Consider the following 20,516-nt stretch of genomic DNA (forward strand, 5'->3'; position numbering starts at 1 on the left):
AGGAGATGATGTCAGATAAGGTAAGTTAAAAAAAAAAAAAAAAAAACAGCAAAACCCCAAACCAAAAAACACATGGCCTTTAGTTATTTGTAATATATAAAGATTTCATGTATCTACGTATTATATATTATATACATTTCAGTTTATTTCCAATTATTTGCCTGCTTTGTCCAAAATACACTGTGAGTGAGAGTGAAGTTGCTTAGTCATGTCCGACTCTTTGCAACCCCATGGACTGTAGCCCTGGATTCTCAGTATTCCAGGCAAGAATACTGGAGTGGGTTGCCATTTCCTTTTCCAGGGGATCTTCCTGACCCACGGATTGAACCAGGTTCTCCAGCATTCCAGGCAGATACTTTTAACCTCTGAGCCACCAGGGATATATATAAATAAGTATAATATTTGAACATAGCATTGGTCACCAAATAATTCATATAGCATTATTAACCAAAGACTCGAGGAGGTCTGCTAGGAACAGTTTTATGAAGAAAATTGAAGATTACGGGAGATATTTTCTATTTTTTCTGACTCATTCTTTTTATGATACACACAAAAAAGACTGAATATATGAAGTGTGCTGAGAAGAAAATCCTGAAAATGGTTTTTATTTTATTTATTTAATATTTTTTTATTTTTTAAATTTTAAAATCTTTAATTCTTACATGCGTTCCCAAACATGAGCCCCCCTCCCACCTCCCTCCCCATAACATCTCTGTGGGTCATCCCCATGCACCAGCCCCAAGCATGCTGCGTCCTGCGTCAGACATAGACTGGCGATTCAATTCTTACATGATAGTATACATGTTAGAATGCCATTCTCCCAAATCATCCCACCCTCTCCCTCTCCCTCTGAGTCCAAAAGTCCATTATACACATCTGTGTCTTTTTTCCTGTCTTGCATACAGGGTCGTCATTGCCATCTTCTAAATTCCATATATATGTGTTAGTATACTGTATTGGTGTTTTTCTTTCTGGCTTACTTCACTCTGTATAATCAGCTCCAGTTTCATCCATCTCATCAGAACTGATTCAAATGAATTCTTTTTAACGGCTGAGTAATACTCCATTGTGTATATGTACCAAAGCTTTCTTATCCATTCATCTGCTGATGGACATCTAGGTTGTTTCCATGTCCTGGCTATTATAAACAGTGCTGCGATGAACATTGGGGTACATGTGTCTGAAATTGGTTTTTAAAAATGTTTTCTACAAATATACTACTCCTATTTCTTAACCCTCACTTTGCTAGCTAAACATTTGTGGGTTTGTTTGTTTTTTATTAGGGAAACTATCCAGAGGGAGGCCAGATGTTGGACTTAGAAAAAAATTAGAGCACCTATTATAAATGTTTTTAAAATATGAGTAGTATTGTACCAAAGTATTATAAATATGTTCAAAGAAACCATGTTTAATATTAAAGAAAGTTTGATGCAATGAGACAATATAGTGATATCAAAAAGATGAACAATTATATTAAAAAGGAAAATTCTAAAAACATTCAGTAACTGAAAGATTCTTATAGGTACTTTTCAGCACATTAGAGTTGGCAGAAAGAACCATTAGTTATACTTGAAGACAGGTTAAAAGGGATCATCCAATCTGAAGAGTAGTAAAAGTTTAAGATAGTTTCTCAGAGAACTATTGTACACCAGTAAGCGTGGCAAAGCACCCATAATGGATAGCCAGAGGAGAGAGGAAGAGAGGTACAGAGAAGTATTTCAAGGCATAATGACTGAAAGTGTTTTAAATTCAAAGCCTACATTAATCTACATACTTAAGAAAGTCAACAAAAACCACAGAGAACAAAATATAAGGGATTCACTAGATAGCACAACCTATTGAAAGCCAGAGACGACGAGAAAAATGTTGAAAGCAAGGAGAGCAAGACAGTTCATTGTGTGTAGCAACTAGAATAAGATTAGATGTCCACGCTTTATCAGCATATTGTGGAATTCCTTTGAGACCTCATATTCGTAAACGGTAGAGCAAGTATATAAACACTGTGACTGTTCACTTAAGGTAGATAAATCGCACTTTTCCAGAGTCCAATATCAAAAAATGCCTTACTTTCTTGATCTCTGATATGGATGTATATGTGTGTACTCAGCTGTGCCTGACTCTTCTTGAACCCATGGGCTATACCCTTTGTCCACGGGATTTACCCTGGCAAGAATACTGGAGAGGGTTGCCATTTCCTTCTCCAGGAGATTATCCTGACCCAAGGATCGAACCCGCATCTCCAGATTCTTTACCACTGAGCCACCAGGGCAAGCCCCCCTTGGTCTCTGGAACCAGGTCTATATAAGGAGACTTGCCTTGCCTGTACCTGAGTGCAAGCCAAAACTTGAGGAAATAAACAATCCGACAGTTAAGTGAGAATGTCAAGGTTAGTAACCTAAAGAAAATAATATACACAATTTGGCTTCAGATGTAGCTGGTGAGCCAGAGTATCAGGGCATGGAAGAAATGCACAGGCAGAAACCTGTTTTAGTCATTAGAAGAGATGAATGAAAAGATCATTTGGAAAGACATGGAAGTAGCATAAATGGCCCATGATTGGATTTTTTTTTTTAATTTTTACTAAAGCACAATGCACAGTACACAATGCACATATGCTGGATCATTTCAGTGGTCAGAGCTGTAGTGGTAACAATGACCTAATCCTTCATTAATAGTCAATAAAGGGGAATCTTCTTAAAAGGCTGGAATATCAGCATACAGCAGAGAATAGGAATGGGAACTAAATACAATTTTCAAAAGCCTGGGATGTGCTGCAGTGTTATTAAATATGGCAGAAAAGCTAAAAACTGAGATCTTTTTAAATGTTGGCTATTACAAGGTGACAGTCAAGGAGCCCGTCAAAGTGCTAGGAATATAATCCTGAATTTAAAGGGAAAGTTTGAAAGAGTAGTGAGCAAATATAGACCAAGAGTAGATGGATTCCTGACTCAAGAAATTTTGGAAGACTGAAACAATTTTCAGAGATGTACTGGGAAAGATTTGGGGTTTTTAGGTAAGTACTTCAGTAGGTCATAAAGCTGTGCGGAGTGAAATAATTTGATGGCAGAAAATTATGAAAGAAACAGGGAGTTTAGAACAGATGCCAGCATGAAGACCAACATGAGGGGCATTTTTAATTGTTATATGAGAAGGGAAGCAGTGTAGACTATAGGATTCTTTGTTAAGACTCTAGGAAAGGAGTAAGGACAGAGAAAATTTTGACTGTTTATTAAAAGAAATGTATGTACTCTAATACAAACATAACTCCAATAATAGAAATGTTTTGAATTATATGGAAATGTATTTCTTGAGAATAAGAAGCTTGATGTAGTAAAAATCATTTGGCCTCTACTGTTATGATTTGCAATAGATCCCAAAATATGCAGTAATGGATGAAATTTGCCTCTCTTCCCTGTTATTTAAATATATTTTGGTAATTAGGTAAATTGTAGACATTTACTTAGAGTCCACAGTAGAATAATCCCAAATTGTATGATTTGACCTAGAAATTTTAAATATATCATTAGAGTGGACTTGTACTTTTAACATTGTGATGGGTAAGCAGGTAGAAGATATCTGTCAAATCAGAATCATTCTATTCTCTCTGTGACACATGTGAAGCTCAAGTGCCAGATTTGGGTCTTGAACACTGAGATGTACATCTTGCATTTTCACCATCTCATTATTTTGACAGGGTGTCTTGGAGAGCTGAGATACACTAGCTGTAACAGGAGTTCTGAATGTTGGCAGTGTAAGCACCCAAACATATAACTCTGGAAAACTTTTTTGGATCATAATAGTCTGAGAATTCCAGCAGGTTATGAGTCATCAATTAGAGAGTTTGCCTTGTAAGTAAGGAAAATAAGGCACAGTGTAATATTGTTATTTTGGGTGGATCTCATTATGAGTATGGCTACTCATAATTAAATATTTATATGTGCATATATATGTATATGTGCATATATATGTATATATGTGTGTGCATGTGTGTGTGTATATATATATAGAATGAGAGAGAGTTTCTGCAAGTCACTACTGGAGCAAACTTGACATTGAATAATTGAACTCCTGTGAGAATACTGTAATTCTTTTAGACTTCAGCTGCATATTAACTGACATTTTGCATCACCTTTATTTGCTGCAGACAATGTGGCAACTATTAAAACTTTGGGGTAATGAATTCTCTTTGGATTCTCTTTTCTTTGCCATGTATGCCTTCTATGCTTTTGCTTTTGCTTCCTGACTGTTCTCCAGATGTCAGTGGCCAAGTTTTGGCTCCCTGGCCCTTCCCCTTCCAAGACAGCTCCGTCCCAGCAAGCCTTCTATGATCAGTTAGCCTTATTTCCAGATATTATCTTCTTACCAGAATATAATTTTAATTCCTTATTTTAACTGATTCATTTAATTAAACATATCTGCATGTTAAATAAAATGAAGGCCAGTCACATGCATTTCAGTAAGACCAACCTTACTGAAATAGTCAATGAGGAAAGTCTGGATTCATGGAAGGAATTAATATCTTTATAGAAGCATTTCAGATCACAGGGCAGACAATCCACAGAAATAGTGTGATCTGCACTTGTACAAATGGTGGTGGTGGGGGGTCTTCATCTCACTTTTTTTATTCATGTATGCCAGCATGCATTTTATATAGGACTGAAACATTCCATGACTAAATTATCCTCATTCCAGTTTTAGAATAGCACTGTGTTGCCTTTACTATACTCCTTTGCCCTGTATTCTTAGAAAAGTCTCCAGGGTTTATAATCATCTCTTTGTGAAGCCTTTTCTTCACTTTTCTCCAGTCTCCCAGGAATAGGAACATTGGCTTCTCCTGTTTTGTGATCCAGCACTTAGTGAGGTGCAAGCCTCAGGGTGTGCTTCATGAAGAAAGACAATTTTCCTAAGCGACTGACATATTTTGAAGGACTTTTTAAAACCTCTGAAGAAAGTATATATAACTTTGTCAAGAGCTCAGCTGAGTTGGAGAGAGCTAAATTCTCAGGTATTCAATTAGGCAAACACAAAATCAAAGTAACTATAAAACCTTTAATAATTTACTGGATAGTATAAGCAGGATGCTAAAACTGGAGATGGTGCCTACTCACCTCTGTTCATTACCCCCAGCCAAACGCATAGGAAGTGCACCAAGTGAGGGGTGGGTTCGTTATCATCTCACTGTCCAGGGAACTCCACAGGACTCCTAACTCGTACTCTAAGGGCCCTGGGGCAGGGGTAAGGAGACAGTAGAGGCTAGGAGTGGAAAAGTGTCTTCAGTACCCCCTCAACTCATGAAGATGCCCGTGAGACACCAATAAAGAGACCTAGGAATTAAAGTGGCTGGCTTAATGATGCAAATAGATGTATAGTCAGCAGGCGGCACCTGCATGATCTGGAAGGGCCAAGGGTAAGGGACAACTGTATGTGCAAATACACAGAAGGCCGTGAGGCCTGGAATGCAGCTCTCTTTGAGACTCTGTGTGCTGGCTGTGTACCAAATCGGATGTGGGCAGGTATAGCTTTTTTTCTCCCATGTGGCCTATCAAGTAAAGCCTTTGTTGTAGCCTGTGGTTGGGCCTAGACAACCACACATAGATTTCTAATCAGTACTCAGGCTTCTCAAACTTAAAGTGAGTTATTAAAATTCTGCATAACTGCTTTAGGAGTTGTTTGCAGGGTGGGGTGGGGATTCAACTTTCTTTAACCTTTCTTTGTAGAGAAAATTATAAAACACTGTCGACTATGAACATTTTTCTCTACAAATTGCAATGAAGGTGGCATACATCTTTTAAATAAACAATGTTCATGTATCTAAGTAACAGCTCACATAAATAGCATCCAGAATCTTTTAAGATGTTTTAAGGAAACGAAACCTTGTTTTATAGAATTGCAACGCTCAGTGTTCTGTAGCAAGCCATTTTCTCTTGTCATGGTTCTTATTTATACCAAAACACAAGGTGTTTATTTATCTACGGATTACACCTCTCATAATCTCTCTTCTCCCTAATTTTGGAAAATAAATCTAACGTTCTCTTTACGAGTTAATTGTGTAGGAGAAATGGTACTACATTCCTAAAGATTAGAAGAGACTATTTTGAGGGACACCTGCTGCTTTAAATATTTTGAAGAACATCTGGAATAAATGCAGGCTTAGTCACTCTGCACAGTTCTAACTCTTAACATGATGCGTAGTATACACATAAGAAATAGCCACAAATGCAAATGAGTTCCTTCATTTTGCTGATTTTGGTGCCCATTATGAATCTCTCCAGAGAACAACTTTGTACTTGTATCCAATGCTGCTGTTGCTGCTGCTGCCAAGTCGCTTCAATCGTGTCCGACTCTGCGACCCCATAGACAGCAGCCCACCAGGCTCCACTGTCCCTGGGATTCTCCAGGCAAGAACACTGGAGTAGGTTGCCATTTCCTTCTCCGGTTCATGAAAATGAAAAGTCAAAGTGAAGTCACTCAGTCGTGTCCGACTCTTCGCGACCCCATGGATCGCAGCCTACCAGGCTCCTCCATCCATGGGATTTTCCAGGCAAGAGTACTGGAGTGGGGTGCCATTGCCTTCTCTGGTATCCAATGCTATTGTCATGTAATTCCACAGGTTCTTCTCTGCTCAGGTTGTAGTTGCAAGTTATTAATACAATATCCTGTGAAATAGAGAAAAGAGACTCGGCAATTATACAGAAAGCTAGTATATAGCACACAGACTATTTCCATAAAGGAGGAAACCTTTATATTTGTTAAAACCTATACAAAGGAAGATGGCTCTACAGGTGAACATCAGCTTAACGTTTCAGTTGTGCTACACAGGAAACTGAAAAGAAAAAAAAAAAACCACAGAATTTTATTTCTCAAATGTGTTTGTGATGATTAAATAAATAGTAACAGAATCCCCGGTAAAGTTAGAATGATAATTACTAGAGTATGTCACAGACACACTCTACTCAAAAATCTCAGTATGTACAGTACGGTGATGGTAGTAAATACTATTAGATTGTATACTTGAGATTTGCTAAGAGAGTAGATTTTAAGCATACTCAGCAAAAAAGGAAAGAAACACCAAACTATATGTGGTAATAGATACAGTAATTGACTTATTTGTGGTAATCATTTCACAATACATGCATGGTATATCAAATTAACTCCTGTGCATGTTACAGGTATATAAGTTTGTTTGCTAAGTAAGTGCCTCAGTAAAGTCAGAATGAAAAAAGAAGGGAGAGTGGGCTATATAGGAACTCTCCTGCTTCCACTTCTGTGTTCAGTCTCCTGATGATCTGATTAGGTGTAGAATTCCATGGGGGAAGATGGCCCAGATAAAGTCAGTACCGCCTTTGGTTTTAGATGCTTGCTTATCCCATTGCAGTTAGTGATTAAAGGCTTAACTCTAAATTTTTGGCTTGTTGCTTTAATTGGCTGCTCTGGTATCCAGCAGCTGGGTTCTTCTAGCTCAGCTGAGCACTTGAAAATAATCACAGGTCTATTGAAAACTTTTGTGCCAAGTCAAAACTGTTTTATCTTTTTTAATACACTCTCCTACAGAATACATTAGATTTACCCTTTCTGTCACATTGGTTTACAGTTGAATCTATTAATATTCAACAACACAGGATACCTAAGTATTCAGGGCACCTGATGAGTATTTGAGGTCAAGTTTGGAGGCTTTGCCTGTGTTATCATACTCTCCCTATATTTTAGCCCTGATCTCAGGCAAGGGTCACAGCCTTGTTTCGTTCATGAGAAGTCGTATCTCAGTTTCTCACAGTGAGCTTCTTTGACATTTTAAACAGTTCTTGGCTCCCTCTGTTCCAACAGCTCTAAGTTTCATTTTGAATAACTTGATTTTTCTTTCTAGTGTTGGTGGACATATTTTTCTTGATTTTGAAAATGAATGCATCTTTTAAATTTTCTTTTGTATTTTTGTTTTCCATTGACCTGTAGCTATATTTTTGATCAGTAATGTTTTCTATCTTTTTACATTTAATGATGATTATTTTTTGACTGTAGTTATCAGAAATACAACCTCTATGTAATTGAAGTTTTGTTGAGAACTGAAAACAGCTGATCTCTGGCCTGCGATAACTTGAAGCAGGGCTTTGGTTCCAGACCAGAGACTGAGGTCATGTTGTGGCAGTGTGAACAAATCCTAACCATTACACCAGTGGTCAGTGACAAGGCCCTGGCCCTTTTGCTTTGCAGAAACCGAATTCCCACAAAGATGGAAAGTAGCGAAACAAGAACAGTATTTATTAGGAGGAGAAAAACGCTTATCTATTCACAGGTACTGTGAATAGACACAAAGGCAGACTCAGAGAGAGTCGCTGAGTCGTACCCTTGTAGTTTGAGTTATTTTTATGGGGAATTTCTTCTGGATTTTGTTTGGCCAATCCTTTTGATTTGCCTGGTTCAGAATCCAGATAAGGTACATCTCAGGATACTCCCATGTATGCACACTCATCTCCTGCCTCGCAACCAATAGGATTTTTTACACATAATTTTTATTGAAGAATAGTTAGCCAATATTTTTGACTAAAACAGTTGCATCTTTATTCTGAATACATGAGTATAAATGCCAATTTTTAGTATCACCTACATTTCTTCTAGTCTCCCCCACCTACATTTCAAGTAAAATAATGTAATATTTATTAAAAGCTGTTATTATTCAGATATATTTTTCTAAATTTTATAACTTTAAGGGCTTGATAACAAAAGTCTTTTGAGAAAATACGGAATTTTAGAATTAGAAGGGACCTTCACATATATTATAGCAGATTGACTTTGTTACGGATTGAAGTGAAGTGAAATGAAAGTTGATTAGTCGTGTCTGACTCTTTGCAGTACCATGCACTGTATAGTCCTTGGAATTCTCTAAGCCAGAATACTGGAGTGGGTAGCCTTTCCCCTTCTCCAGGTGATCTTCCCAGCCCAGAGGTTGAACCCAGGTTTCCCACATTGTAGGCAGATTCTTTACCAGCTGAGCCACAAAGGGAAGCCCCAAAATATGGGAGTGGGTAATCTATCCCTTCTCCAGTGGATCTTCCTGACCCAGGACTTGAAACAGGGTCTCTTGCATTGCAGGCAGATTCTTTATCAACTGAGCTTTTAGGGAAGTCTTCTTATGGATTATTTTACCTAATTTTTGCTCATTCTATTAATTCTCATATTCCTAGAGTATATTATTCTCTAGTATTACTTCAGTCAAGTGCATTCCAATTCAATATGAGTACATCTAAGCACATAATTAGAGAAAAAATAAACACTATCTTTAAATATGCTATATATTATTTTAAATTCCCATATAAACTATATATGTAAAAGATTGTAACTATTGTTGACTCTTGACTATCAGTTTTTGAAAATATTTAAACAGATAGTAAAAATAAATTAATCTTTAAAATTTCATAGGGCATTATTGCTCAGTGAAAGAAGTCAGACATAAATGAATACATATTGTATGACTCCACATATATAAACTAACCAGTAAAGACAAATTTACAGAGATAGAAAATAAAGTTATGGTTACCTTGCAGAGTGGTGGGCACAAAATCCTTTTTAGTATTTGGGAATGTTTTAAAATTTGATTTTAGTGAAATGCAGTGATGGTTTTACAGTTCTTTATACTAAATTCACTGGTTTTTCAAAATGTGATTATTTTGACAGAAAAGTTTGATATAAAATAGTTTGACATTAAAAAAATGGTCAGTGATTTTAGAGTCAGGTACAGTTGGGTTTAAGTCACAGCTTCACCATCAGTTGGTTATCTGACTTGGAACAACTTATTTAACTTCTCTGCCCCTTGGTTTTTCTCATCTGAAATGGGGCCACTAGTACCTACTCCACAATGTTAAATTAGAATTAACTGAAATAAGGTAAATAAAACATACTGCATCCCTAACAAATAGTTAGATTAAGTTAATGGTACATGATCTGTTTGATATATATAGGTGTGTCTTGCTCTAGGAAGATAAAGCTGGCCTCTTGGACCCACAACAAGTTTTTTTTTTTTTTTCCTGTAGCAATCATAGGGAACTAGATCTGCCATGCCCCCAGCATCAAGTCTTGCATACTGTATTTCTCACTCAAATGCCAGCATTGTTTTCTCAGTTAAAAAATTTTTCTTCTGCCTCTTTAAGATCAAAATTGAATGCTGATTAAATATTAACATAAGTGAGGTTGCGATTTAATGTTCTTTGTTGTTGTTGTTGAAGTCTTACAGAAAGGATAGAGCAATAGTGTCCCATTAAAACTTGACTATGATTTGATTTGTTCAGTATTTCTATACACCTCTTTGTGAATACATTGATATAAGGGTTCCATAAGAATGAAAAATGCTGAGGCTCTGATTTAAAAATTTTGTTGCTCTTGGGCTAACATGGACCACAGTTAATTGCAACTATTGGCAGTAAACAACTCCAATGTGAGGACTATTGAGCTGCAATCATTTTAACAAGGCTTCCTGGGTGACAGAGCCTATGGTGCCAGCAACTCATCTGAAAAGACTGAAGCCACAAATACTAACTGAGCCCTCTGGATTAATGAGATGCACTAATTCAACTCAGAGGAGCAAAACTTCATAGCTTGTTTAACTGGTTGTGATTTTATTAAATATGCCATTAAATTTGAAAGCAAGGCATTAGATAGTCTTTGACCCTATATCTATGTGTCTCTGTATTATAAATGAAGAAACATATTCAGTTGTAGTTTCAGAATGTTCTAATGTGAAAAAGTGATGCTCTTTTTCCCTTGATGTTTCCACCACTGTTTCCTCTTATAAAGACCCAAAGAGATTGTGTAATACAGACACTAAACTGATTCAGATATGGTAATGCTGCATTTCAGTACTTTTTATCCTTTGTATACTCAGAAATATTAAAAATCAAACACTTCTAAGCACTCTTTTTCCTTACTCCCACAATGATACTTTAAACTGTTTTGTGGTTTCTAGGCAAGGTAATGCTGTGCCTTCTTTGTGCCATAGCCTTAGGCTGCAAATGCTCTGAGTCCTTCAGTTTTATCCTTCAGAATTGTTCAAACTGCCTCAGTGCCAGCAGCACTGGCTTTCACATTGAGTCTCAGCCTCATGAGCGTCCCAAATAATTAGCAGTCTTTCAACTTTTAAATAGCACATTGCCTATGATATGTAGAATATGCAGATCTTATTTTGAGTTAAGTGAAAACGCTTCTGCTAAAGCTTTTCTGGAGACTAATGATTCAGAATTCAAAAAGGAGATATTAAAAAATAAAGGTCAGATTGAATTTATTATTGAACTTATTATTCAAAATAATTGAACTTATCCTAGTGGTAAATGGTATCAATTTGATAAACTAAAATTGCTTATATTTGATTATTGATATTTTTTTCTGAATCTGTCTCACAAGGTTCACTTCTTGATGTATTCCATTGGAGTATTAACCTTTTAGATTTTCGTGTTTCTCAACTTGGTTATAATAATTGGTTTGCACGTTATCTTAGAATAAATACATAAATTAGAAGAATTATCCTTTACTATTAGTGTATTTGAAACAGCTCAACTGGAATTCCATCACCACCACTAGCTTTGTTCGTAGCGATGCTTTCTAAGGCCCACTTGACTTCACTATCCAAGATGTCTGGCTCTAGATGAGTGATCACATCATCATGATTATCTGGGTCGTGAAGATCTTTTTTGTACAGTTCTTCCGTGTATTCTTGCCACCTCTTCTTAATATCTTCTGCTTCTGTTAGGTCCATACCATTTCTGTCCTTTATTGAGCCCATCTTTGCATGAAATATTCCCTTGGTATTTCTAATTTTCTTGAAGAGATCTCTAGTCTTTCCCATTCTGTTTTCCTCTATTTCTTTGCATAGATCTTCACGACCCGGATAATCACGATGGTGTGCTCACTCATCTAGAGCCAGACATCCTGGCATGTGAAGTCAAGTGGGCCTTAGAAAACATCACTACGAACAAAGCTAGTGGAGGTGATGGAATTCAAGTTGAGCTATTTCAAATCCTGAAAGATGATGCTGTGAAAGTGCTGCACTCAATGTGGCAACAAATTTGAAAAGCTCAGCAGTGACCACAGGACTGGAAAAGGTCAGTTTTCATTCCAATCCCAAAGAAAAGCAATGCCAAAGAATGCTCAAACTACCGCAGAATTGCACTCATCTCACATGCTAGTAAAGTAATGCTCAAAATTCTCCAAGCCAGGCTTCAGCAATACGTGAACCGTGAACTCCCTGATGTTCAAGCTGGTTTTAGAAAAGGCAGAGGAACCAGAGATCAAATTGTCAACATTCGCTGGATCATCGAAAAAGCAAGAGAGTTCCAGAAAAACATCTATTTCTGCTTTATTGACTATGCCAAAGCTTTTGACTGTGTGGATCACAATAAACTGTGGAAAATTCTGAAAGAGATGGGAATACCAGACCACCTGACCTGCGTCTTGAGAAATCTGTATGCAGGTCAGGAAGCAACAGTTAGAACTGGACGTGAACAACAGACTGGTTCCAAATGGGAAAAGGATTACGTGAAGGCTGTATATTGTCACCCTGCTTATTTAACTTCTATGCGGAGTACATCATGAGAAACACTGGACTGGAAGAAGCACAAGCTGGAATCAAGATTGCTGGGAGAAATATCAATAACCTCAGATATGCAGATGACACCACCCTTATGGCAGAAAGTGAAGAGGAGCTAAAAAGCCTCTTGATAAAAGTGAAAGAGGAGAGCGAAAAAGTTGGCTTAAAGCTCAACATTCAGAAAACTAAGATCATGGCATCTGGTCCCGTCACTTCATGGGAAATAGATGGGGAAACAGCGGAAACAGTGTCAGACTTTAATTTTTTAGGCTCCAAAATCACTGCAGATGGTGATTGTAGCCATGAAATTAAAAGACTCTTACTCCTTGGAAGAAAAGTTATGACCAGCCTAGATATTATATTCAAAAGTAGAGACATTACTTTGCCAACAAAGGTCTGTCTAGTCAAGGCTATGGTTTTTCCTGTGGTCATGTATGGATGTGAAAGTTGGACTGTGAAGAAGGCTGAGTGCCGAAGAATTGATGCTTTTGAAGTGTGGTGTTGGAGAAGACTCTTGAGAGTCCCTTGGACTGCAAGGAGATCCAACCAGTCCATTCTGAAGGAGATCAGCCTTGGGATTTCTTTGGAAGGAATGATGCTAAAGCGGAAACTCCAGTACTTTGGCCCCCTTATGCGAAGAGTTGACTCATTGGAAAAGACTGTGATGCTGGGAGGGATTGGGGGCAGGAGGAGAAGGGGATGACAGAGGATGAGATGGCTGGATGGCATCACAGACTCGATGGATGTGAGTCTGAGTGAACGCCGGGAGATGGTGATGGACAGGGAGGCCTGGCATGCTGTGATTCATGGGGTCGCAAAGAGTCGGACGTGACTGAGCAACTTAACTGAACTGATTAGTGTATTTATGATGATGACAGTGAAGATAATTATGAAATTTTTGTTTACTTTTAATTATATTTAAAAGATTATTTTAGAACAGTTTTAGGCTTACAACAATTTTGAGAGAAAGTTATAGAGCATTCCCCTAAAACCCCTGTTCCCATGCATATATAGCCTTCCAGTTATCAAAACTACTCAACAGACTGGTACATTTTTAGGATGGATGAACCTACATTGATACATCTTAATCACTCATTAAAGTCCATGGTTTACCTTAGAGTTTCCTCTTGTTGTTGTATATTCTATATAACTTTTTAGCAAATGGATAATGATATATATACGTCATTATAATTTCACACAGAGCATTTTCACTGCACTGAAAATCCTGTGCTCTGCCTATTCGTTGACTTTCCCCAGTGTTTACTTTTTCCAGACTATAAACTATGAATTTTCAATGAACTGTCTTATTTAAACCTTATAGCAAACTCCCTAGCTGCAATTAATGCGCTAAGGGAATTACTTCATCTGAAACAGACCAATCAGATTCTTTAATCTGGAAATTTGAAATTGGTGTGGGATAAATTGCAGGAGCAAAGAATAAAATCTAGTGGGGCTTCTACCAGACCCTTTGGCCTCCTTATGTTATTCTTGTGTGCATGGAGAATTAAATAATGGATGCTAGAATTAAATAATGGGGGAAATAAATAAGCAGTCACAAAAGAGAAGCAAAGATAATATTCAGAAAAAGAGAATAGCCTGGGTTCTGGATTTCTACTGTTTACGAGACTGCTGCTGCTGCTGCGAAGTCGCTTCAGTCATGTCTGACTCTGTGTGACCCCATAGACGGCAGCCCACCAGGCTCCCCTGTCCCTGGGATTTTCCAGGCAAGAACACTGGAGTGGGTTGTCATTTCCTTCTCTAATGCATGAAAGTGAAAAGTGAAAATGAGGTCACTTAGTCATGTCTGACTCTTTGTGACCCCATGGACTGCAGCCTACCAGGGTCCTCTGTCCATGGGATTTTCCAGGCAAGACTACTGTACATGAATTACACAAGATGTTTCAGCATATGCTTTCCTTCCTTACATTAGCTTGAATTCTGTTATCTGCAATCCAAAAAACCTTGACTTAAGTTAATATTTTGATCAATTGTTTTGTATACACATAAAATCATAAATATAGCACTTCTCCCATCATTTCAAATCACTGAGCTTTTTGTTCCAATGTAACTTCATTTAATCAGTCCAACCAAGAGCTATGACAAGAACAACAAAACCAAAATGACAATATAGTCATTGTTCATTTCTTAATGCATTTTACTTGAGTGGGTTGCCATGCCCTCCTTCAGGGGATCTTCCCAACCCAGGGATTGAACACAGGTCTCCCACATTGCAGGCAGATTCTTTACCATCTGAGCCACCAGGGAAGCCCAAGAATACTGGAGTGAGTAGCCTATCCCTTCTCCAGGGGATCTTCCTGACCCGGGAATTGAACAAGGGTCTCCTGCATTGCAGGCAGATTCTTTACCAGCTGAGCTACCAGGGAAGCCCTAATGCATTGGTAATCTTGAATAAGTCATGTACCTATTTTGTATGCTAGTTTCTTAAACTGTCTAAGTAGATAAAAGTTACATAAATAGTTTGTTATGTCTAGACTTATCAGACAGTTACTCAGGTATTTTAAGAATTTCTTTAAAGTGCTAAGAAAGTAAGGAGAGTGAGTGGGTAGGGTCTTTTGTCATTTGAAAAGCCCTGTTTTTACACATACACACACACACGCGTGCATGCACACACACAGTCATATACTGTCACACAGAAACTTACACATAAGCATGTACTTATAAATTCTATGTGAAAAATTATTTTTAATAGTAGTAAGGAGACACTTTGCTGTTTGTTCAGTATCCAGTTGTATTACAGAAGCACTTGCTATCTTAACTGTTAAATACTCTGGAGCTACTTCTGCTTTTTTTTTTTTATCATTATTTGCACTGCTTTTTAAAACCTATGAAAAAAATTATACATTTTCATGGGCAGATAACTCTGGGTCTTAATTAGAAGAAAAGTGTATTGAAGTAAAAACAAATATTTTATTTTTCAGAAACACTTCTAGTCATAGGTCTCATACATTTTACACTTTTTCAAGTCCTGAACAAACCCTCAAGCTACTCTTGGATTTCTGTTTCTAATTTCAAAGCCTCAGTTCAGTTCAGTTCAGTTCAGTCACTCAGTCGTGTCTGACTCTTTGTGACCCCTTGAATTGCAGCACGCCAGACCTCCCTGTCCGTCACCAACTCCTGGAGTTCACTCAAACTCAGGTCCATCGAGTCGGTGATGCCATCCAGCCATCTCATCCTCTGTCGTCCCCTTCTCTTCCTGCCCCCAATCCCTCCCAGCATCAGAGTCTTTTCCAATGAGTCAACTCTTCGCATGAGGTGGCCAAAGTACTGGAGTTTCAGCTTTTGCATCAGTTCTTCCAGTGAACACCCAGGACTGATCTCCTTTAGAATGAACTGGTTCAATCTCCTTGCTGTTCAAGGGACTCTCAAGAGTCTTCTCCAACACCACAGTTCAGAAGCATCAATTCTTCGGCACTCAGCTTTCTTCACAGTCCAACTCTCACATCCATACATGACCACTGGAAAAACCATAGCCTTGACTAGACGGACCTTTGTTGCAAAGTAATGTCTTTGCTTTTGAATATAATATCTAGGTTGGTCATAACTTTCCTTCCAAGGGGTAAGCATATTCCTAACTAAAACAAAGAGATTTATACTTAAAAGATTCCCACTGATGAGGACTAGCCTGTTTTGTTCCTTAAAACCTAAGACGATGAGTTACCCAAAGGTGGTGGGGGTAAGGGGGAGAGATAATAGTATGGAAAGATAACATGATGGAAGACAGCAGATTAGGAAGCTCTGGAAATCAGTTCCTTCCCTGAAACAACCACTGAACTGGTAGAAATGCAAAGTGGTACAGATGCTTTGGAAAATAATTTGAGTTGCTTGCAAAATTAAACATACCTTACTGTGTAATCCAATATTTCTTCCCCATGATATTTTTATCAAGAGAAATTAAAAATGTGTTCATACAGAAACCTGAACATGGATACTTATCACAGCTTTATTATAGTTGCCAAACTTGGAAGCAATTACAGGTGTCCTTCAGAGGTGAATCAATAAGCTGCAGTATATCCAGACAGTGGAATACTATTCATCAGTAAAGCAAAGTGCTCTTGCAGTCTATCAAAGACATGAAAAACCTTTAATGCATAATAGTGTATTAAAAATCCAATCTGAAAAGGCTTTCATATTATATAATTCTGAGTATATGATGGGATGGAAAAGAAAAATGAAGGAGACATTGGAAAGACCAAGGGGATGAATAATAGAGCACAGATGATATTTAGAGCAGTAAAAATGCTCTGTATGAAACCATAATGGTAGATGCATTGCATTACAAATTTTTCCAAACCCACAGAACTCATTACAAGAGGGAATCCTAATGTAAACTATAGACTTTAGATGATCATGATATTGCAGTGTAGGTTTGTCTGTTGTAACAATGTACTACTCTTGTGGATGTTGCTATGACAGAGTCTATGCATGTATGGAAGGAGGAGGTATATGGGAAATCTCTGTAACAACTTCTTTTTTCTGTGAACCTAAAACTGCTCTAAAATTATAAATATTAGAAAAAAAACTAAGTAAAATGAACACTAGTATATTTTATTTTTGATGTATAGCTCTTTTTATTTCCTGCATTGTTCTAAAGCAAGTGCATACAACAATAAATATGTTACTGCACAAAAACAGAGTAGTATAATTGGTGATAAATAAAAATTAGCAACATAAATGGGATAGCAGAGTTAGATAGGAGAGTTAGGTATTTTACCAAAGATAATTTGGTATCAATTCAAAATAAACTGTTACAATTTGAATTAAAAATCTCCATGTTAACCACTAAGAAATTAACTCAAAAACACAAAGCAAAGAAAATGAAGAGGTGATTAAAATGGTACACTGGAGAAGAATTTTTAAAATCAAAAGAAGGTAATATTAAAAAAACTAAAGTATGAAATCTTTTTCTTATACATATATATAAGATATATATATATATATATATATATATAATAATAAATGGCAAAAGTGAATATTCCATTATTAGTAATTACTTTAAATAAGCTGTGACCAACCTAGACAGCATATTAAAAAGCAGAGACATTTTTTGCCAACAAAGGTCCGTCTAATCAAAGTTATGGTTTTTCCAGTAGCATGTATGGATGTGAGAATTGGATTATAAAGAAAGAATTATGATGCTGAATAATTGATGCTTTTGAAGTGTGGCGTTGGAAAAGACTGTTGAGAGTCCCTTGGACTGCCAGGTGATCAAAGCAGTCAATCCTAAGGGAAATCAGTCCAAAATATTCATTGGAAGGACTGATGCTGAAGGTGAAACTCCAGTAATTTGGCTACCTGATATGAAGATCTGACTCCTTGGAAAAGACCCTAGTATTGGGCAAGATTGAAGGCAGAAGATTAGGGGACAACAGAGAATGAGATGGTTGGATGGCATCACCAACTTGATGGCCATGAGTTTGAGCAAGCTTCAGGAGTTGGTGATGGACAGGGCAGCCTGTCATGCTACACTTTATGGGGTCCCAAAGAGTGAGACACAACTAAATGACTGAACTGAACTGCAACCTGACAGTTAATTTATAGATATTATAAAAATGGAAGGAAACAACTATGTTTCAACCAAATGATGCTTATAAGAGACTACCATTTAATCAAAAGACACAAAGAGGAAGAAAGTGAGAGAATGCAAAGAGACAATTCATACAGATAGTAATCGAAAATAAGCTGGGATGGCTCTAATAATAATGGAAAATACCAATTTTAAGACAAAAAGTTTTAGAAGACATGCATTTATATTGATGAGTCAATCCGTCAAGAGGGGATATCAAGCATAAACATATGCATATCTAACAGTAGACCCTTGGAATATATAAACATTCACAGAATTAAAGGGAAACACAGATACTTCTCAGTAATAATTGGAGACTTTAAACCCCACTGTCACTAATGCATAAAATATCTTGAGTGAAGGTCAGTAAGGAAATAGACAACTTGAACAGTAGTTTAAAAACAATTGCTGCTGCTGCTGAGTCACTTCAGTTGTGCCCGACTCTGTGCGACCCTGTAGATGGCAGCCCACCAGACTCCCCCCAAAAACATTGTACTTAGCAACAGAAGATTTCACATTCTTCTTAGGTACACATGGAACATTTTCCAGAATAAAGCACATGTCAGATCATCAAATTTCAGTAAACTTAAAAAGATTGAAATCATAAAAGGTTTCATGTCTTGGCTGCAATGAAGTAAAGCTGGAAAGAAATAAAGGAAACTAGAAAATTCTAAATATGTGGAAATTAAACAGTACACTCTCAACCAACCAGTAGGTAAAGAAGAATTGTTAAAGAAACTATGATATATTTTGAAATGAATGAAAGTGGAAACACATCCAAAACTTACAGGAGGCAGCAAACTACTACTCAAAGGAATCTGTAGCTAAATATCTATGTTAATAAGAAAGATTTCAAATAAGCCTGCCTTTATCCTAAAGAGGTAGACATATAAAGACAAACTAAGATAAAGACAAAGTCATCAGAAGGAAATGAATAATAAATATTTCAGTAGAGATAAGTGAAAGGATAGAAAACAATAGAATAAATAAAACCAAGTTGTTTCTTTAAAGGTTATTAAAATTAATGACTCTTTACCCAAACTCACTAGTGAAGAGATACTCAAATGAACATCACTCTGTATATAAGAATTAATTCAAAATGTATCAACCTAATTTAAGAACTAATTTTTTGCACTGTTAGAAAAAAATAGGAAATCTTTATGACATCCCATTTGGCGATGAACTCTTGATTTGAAAATGGAAGCATGAGTAACTAAAGAAGAGTTGAAAAATCTTAGCCCTCAAAAGACCTGGTAATAATTTAAACAGATGAATGAGGGAAGAGGAGTAGGCAAGCTTGATCCTAGCATTTTAAGGGGCTCACTCTGTGTGTTTTACACGCTTGAGTTTTGACAAATAATGACATATGACATAAATGACAAATATGACAAATAATGACAGATCATATAGAGTAGTTTCACTGCTCTAAAATTCCACTATGCTCAACCTATGCATCTTCTTCCTGCTCTGAAATCAAGGTAATCTCTTCTTTTTTTTAATCTCTCTATTTTTTCCTTACTAGAATGCCTTGTAACTGTAATCATAACAATATGTAGCCTTTCCAGATGCACTTCCTTCAGTTAGCAGTTTGTATGTAAGGTCTCTCCTAACTTTTAGGTAACTTTTAAGAGCTCATTCTGTATTATAGTTTCAGTTCAGGAGCTATTATCTGTGCTTTAAGTAGTTGTATCCACATATTATTTATTATTTATGTACTTACTGACTTTGTTTTAGTATATTTGAGAAAATTTATTCAAAATATTTTAGAATCAATTAACATCAGGGTTTAACTAAAGATTCTCAGTTATGTGAAGTTTCTTAGAGTTTAGTAAACTTAGTTTTCACATGTGTTTAATTGAAAGTTTTTGTGAATATAGTAATATGATCTAAATTAATACTTTCCCAAATACACTAAACTTATAAATTATCTTCTCATTAAATTTGTCTAGTTTTTTCATATCAAATTTATACATATGTAAAAAATTATTTCCGTATCTTTTGTGTGAAAATTGCTCAGTCATGTCTGACCTTTATGACCCCATGGACTGTAGTCTGCCAGACTCCTCTGTCCTTGGAATTCACCAGGAATACTGAAGTGGGTTGCTATTCCCTTCTCCAAGGGATCTTCCCAACCCAGGGTTTGAACCTAGATCTCCTGCATTGCAGGTAGATTCTTTACCATCTGAACCACCAGGGAAGCCCATCCTATAATATGTTGTTATTTTCTCATTAATTATGCTCAGACTTGTCAAATATCAAACTTACAGGAAAATTTATTTCTCTCATCTTGATAAAGGGTAAAGGCCAAGTAATAACTGAAAATGTATGTGTAAAATTCAAAATCAAAGACACACTCAGCAT

This window comes from Ovis aries, chromosome 1 (genome assembly GCF_016772045.2).
Source record: "Ovis aries strain OAR_USU_Benz2616 breed Rambouillet chromosome 1, ARS-UI_Ramb_v3.0, whole genome shotgun sequence".
Lineage (NCBI taxonomy): Eukaryota > Metazoa > Chordata > Mammalia > Artiodactyla > Bovidae > Ovis > Ovis aries.